This window comes from Sprattus sprattus (genome assembly GCF_963457725.1).
Source record: "Sprattus sprattus genome assembly, chromosome: 2".
Taxonomy (NCBI): Eukaryota; Metazoa; Chordata; class Actinopteri; order Clupeiformes; family Clupeidae; genus Sprattus; species Sprattus sprattus.
The window spans coordinates 2,315,573-2,320,572 of record NC_137921.1 but is presented as its reverse complement, the minus strand read 5'-3'; the positions used below and the strand labels follow the sequence as shown (position 1 = coordinate 2,320,572).

General features: G+C 38.5%; 1 long non-coding RNA gene across 1 annotated transcript; it reads left to right on the top strand.

Moving 5' to 3' along the window:
• The first annotated feature begins 2,871 nt into the window (after nt 1–2,871).
• LOC308360790 lies at nt 2,872–4,646 on the top strand. Its single transcript, XR_013968531.1, has 3 exons — nt 2,872–2,994; nt 4,286–4,413; nt 4,529–4,646. It is a non-coding gene; the product is annotated as an uncharacterized lncRNA (long non-coding RNA).
• The last annotated feature ends 354 nt before the right edge of the window (nt 4,647–5,000 follow it).

Genomic DNA, 5,000 nt, shown 5'->3' with positions numbered 1-5,000 from the left:
AAAATGTAATAAAACAGAATTTTACTGTTTTTTTTTACAGTTTTTTTCTGTATTTTTAAAATACCATTCATTTTACAAAAAGAAACTGTGATTTTACATGACAAATGTAAAATAACATGAAATCACTGTAAATGTAAAAACACAGAATATTTCTGTTGTTTTACACAGAAAAAACCCATTAGAAATACGTATATTTACTGTTGTAACACGGGTAGATGAAATCAAGCATTCTGATTGGTTGAGAGTGAGTCACTCAAAAATATCGAAACTGAACAAAGATGGCGGCGTGTAGCCTGTTAGTGGGAAATATTTGATGTGAATTAAGCTATCTACACGACTTTTTATACGTCTACATTGACTCGGTTAGTTGTTTATGTGCAACACGGATGGTGCACAGTATTGGTGGTTTTAACTAAGGCTCTCAAATATTATTTTAGGTTGCTGATTTCGCGTAGACCAAAACCCCATTAAGAACCATAGTAGCTTAAGCTAGCTAGCCTCTCTGCTAAAAGTATACCGTTAGCATACAGATTATGCTCTCATACATAGACATATACATGTGTTATGTCTATGCTCTCATACGCCTCCCGCATTGAGGCCGATGTAGGGTCTGCGCGCGCCCAAATAGAACATTCTTGCACTGGTTACCACGGAGTTTCAACACTGACAAGACACACGACAGCAGAAGACTAAAGGTAAATGTCTTTGTACTTTAATTGAGTTCTCAAAAATAAAAAGCTTAATACCCTGGCATTGTATTTGACGATGAAAGGCTCATTGTGTATAGGTTGTCGTGCTGTCATGTTGGTGTGCTGAATGGGGGCCGTAATGTGAGTGTAGCCAACACCATATGAGGCTCTGGCTAACTTTGACTAGCTAGCTTGCACTAACAACCTTCAGTTTGTAGTCGTTAGGTAATGTAAGCCATAGTAGCTAGCTAAGGTAACATGTACAGTTCAAGTTAGCTAGCTAGCCAACCTGGATAATTTAATCTGTAAAATTGGTTGGCATTTTGTATTTGCTATTGAAAACATGCAGAGTGAGAGAAAGTAAAAACCTGGCTAGTAACATATTGCGTTTTCTAATGACGAAGGCTCTTTTAAGCACATATCATAGATACTCTTTTGCCATAGCTTTAAGGCTAGCTATTTAGCATATCGTGTTGGCTAGTTTGCTCCATTTTATATTATAACCATAGAGCAGGGGCAACGCCAGTGGTGTAAATCAGTTTTCCCCAAACCCTTTTCTCTCGAAGCACAATCTATGTATTCTATGGGGAAAAAAGTCTCACGGCACACCAGCATTACATGTTATTGTGTTGTTTGGTTGTGAAATGCCTTTTAAGTTTAGTTTGTTCGAGTTCCCCCCCACAGACAAGGCACAATGGAATCGGGAGCAATCTCCTGTGAACTTGAATGCATAGCTTGAGTATTGGTCATTGTATTGTCTGTTCCTGACCTGTTACATTTTCTTTTTCTGTTCAATTCTACAACAGAGTAACCGGCCTTGAACGGTTCAAATAAAACACAGTTCGGTAAGATTTAATTACTCAAATACGGCACTATCTATCAATCTAATTTTGCTACATGGTTTGATAAGCTAGCAAAACAATGGCAATGGTAGAAGTGGCTGTCTGTTTTTTTTTTTGTTTTTTTTTACTGTAGTGAATAATGACTAAAACCTTGTTTTTCTTCTCTTTATCAGCAAATGGAGGCTAGCTTTTAAAAAAATACTGGCATCTATCTACCTAGATGGCAGAGAGATCTGCAAGATAGTTTACCACCTGCGAAGGAATTACTTGATGAATGAAAATCTCAAGATGGCCTACCTTCTGAAGTGTATATATAGATTGATTTCTCATGTATAATGCCGACTTCAATGAGTTTATTGATACAGATCGTAACACAGACATCAACGAACTTGATACATTTCAGTTGTTTTTTTCTGGTCGGGTTCTGAGCTAGCGGATGCAGAAATTCAACTGATATGTCCGGTAAGTCTGTAAGATAAGAAAACTTTGGTTGAATAGTTGTTGCTAATTTTTTAAGTAATTGTGCAGTCCTGTTGAAAATATGTGTTTTAAATGTTTGTTTAGGGATTTTAAACTGCACCAATGGCTCATACATTTTTGTATTGGTTTGTGTTTTTCTCCAGCCTCCTCCCCTGCCAAGACAGACACATTTTCTACCTTCCCATGACAGGCTGGACGACAGTGGATTGGAGTACTCAAAGTACTAATTCAATCAAAAGCTCCAAACATACTCACAGAATATGAGAAATCTGGTACCATATGCACAAAAAACAGGGTGCTACTTGTGAGGGTTGCTGTCAGCAATCTTGAGGAGAGATGAGGATTGTAAGTTGACGACACTGTCAAAGTGTGAGATTCAAAAGTATTGACAGTGGAGTGGAAGTTGTTCTTATATATCTCATACTTAAAATTAATATTTTAGTCAATACATGTGAAGTGTGAGTATAACTGATGGCAATACATGTTTCTAATTGAAGAGTTCAGGTGCAAAAACTTAAAAATTTAGGTATGATATAAAGGGAAATATTCTCAGTGCCTACTATACGATAATCATGCCAGCTGTGTTTTTTCCAATTTACCACAAAAAAGGTCAGGTGGACTTCTGAACTCTTCAATGTGTGTTTAGAAATGGTTTGGTTGATGCTGTCTGTTATTTTCAGTTACCCATCCAGTGATGACAAGGTGCGTCTTGACAAGAATGTTGTCACCACGTTTCCTAAATTGAGTGCCCCCCCCCAATATCTCAGTAAATATAGCCTGTAAATTCAAATGAATAAATTGGATGGAATATTTATTTTATCTTTGTACATCTTAGTTTGACTTCGATAGCCAGTTTGAGGGGAAAGCTGATCTTTTCCTTCGCAAATGGCAGATGAACATCATCCCTAAGCTAATGAAGGTTGCTGCGTTGGAGTTGTCTGAGGATCTGGAAAATCCTTCAACCACCAGGAACAACAGTGATGGTATGTTGGTTCGCATTCAGAAAGATAGGGGGGAAATGCACTTATAACTTTTATGCAATGGATAATAACTGAAGCCAGTTTAATTGTTCAAGATAACTTAAAGTGCATATGACACCTCAATACTATTTTTTTTTAATAAATAGAACGAAGGTGGTATTTCACAATCGATATATATATGTTGAGGAAAAATATACACATTTGACTTGTTAAAATCATCATTTGAATGCAGCGCCACTGAGCTACCGACTTCCCAAGCGACTCACTACCACCCTGCGTTAAAAAACTTAAATTACTTAAACGGAGGTACTCTGTTGCACTTGGTCGCCATTTTTCCTGACAGAAAACACATTTTCTCAGGGAGCCACCGGCTATTTTCTCAGTTGTAAATATGCCTTCACGGTGTGTTGCAGCATATTGCTCGAACGTCAGTTCCCATTCTTTTAGCCTTTTCAAATTTCCAAAAGACGAGGAAGTACGCGAGAAGTGGGTGCAGAATGTGTGTCGCACAAGAGTGCCTTCTCCAGCAAGCTTGAAATGACAACTAAAGTAATTTGCTGTGAAGTAATGCTGGAAGCATTGCTCTCTTTCCATTAAATAGGGAATGTATTTCACGTATTTAGAATGGCTGACCTAACAAACAACAGCTGTGAAAGAGCTAAGAGACTGGAGGCAAACGGTACATCTGCCTCAATGAGGGGGGCGTTATACTTATTAGCAGCGAGGCTAGCTAACTTCTATGTCATCACTGTCAGAACTCGGCTCTTCTGCTGGCTCGTCTTCCAGATACGGCTCAATGCTCACAATCACCTTTACAAACTGATCCGGATCGAAGTCTTCCTCAATCTCATCTCTGCTTGAGTCTGTTGCAGAAAATTGCTCAAAATTGCTGAATTCTTCAACCTCCATCGCTAGTTGTGTGGCGTGGGAACGAATGAGGTCTACTGCCAGGTGACCCTGTGATGTCAGTGGTGGTAGACTTCATTCGTTCCCACACCACACAGCTATCGATGGAGGGTGAAGAATTCAGCAATTTTGAGCAATTTTCTGCCACAGACTTCAGGTTTCAGGTAAGCCGGCACTGCTTGCCGAAGAGCGTCGCGAAAACCACACTTTGAAATCGTGTACAAACCTAATTTTTCAATCATCGGGTTTACACATGACTTCAAAGTACTATGTTTTATGTATAGTCTTGATAATTATATGCCGTTTACCTTTTTTTTTTAGGTGTCATATGCACTTTAACCTTGTGTAATGGTAGATATCTAATTTTGATTCTAATATTTTCATGTAGACATGCTTTGCTTCAAAGCACTTCAGATGCTCATACACCTTCTTCCACCAATGCCATCAGGACGAGGGGCTGGATGGAGTCGCTGCAGTGTTAAATCAGCCATTTCCTACCTCATGGACTTTGTGCAAGTATGTTTGTGTCTTATGACTTATTGGTTGCATCACTGAACCTCCTGATGTTGTGTTGTGGTCTCCTCCCCATGCTGGTTTAATAATGTAGTAATTCAAACGTTTTGTGTTACAGCCTAGAACGAGCATTTCATCATTGCTTGAGAATCCTGATTCATCGAGAGGCCACCAGCCTAGCATTGTGTGCATTGGACACCCAAGCGGAGCTGCCCAGCAGTAGCTGATCGTCGCAAGAAGTGACAAGATTGCCACTTGGAGATGAAGGGCTGATGTATTGGGCCTTATTGAAAAAAAAAACATTTACATTTGCAGTCGAGTTGGAAATTATATTAGAAGATATCAAGAGTCTGTGGATTTTTGTTTAGTTTTTTTTTTTTACTTTTTTTCTTTCATTTCCAATTCAGTTGAATTTGTTTTTGTTTGTTTCAGAACCAGTTGCTGTATGGTTACCTGTTAGTTTTTTTTTATATATATACAGAATAAAAATACAGAGAATGGGAAATTGTAGTTGTTCTCAGCTTAGTCTTGTTCAAACACAATTCATTTAAGCCCCTTTTCCGACTGGCCAAAAACTGGTTTAAACCATT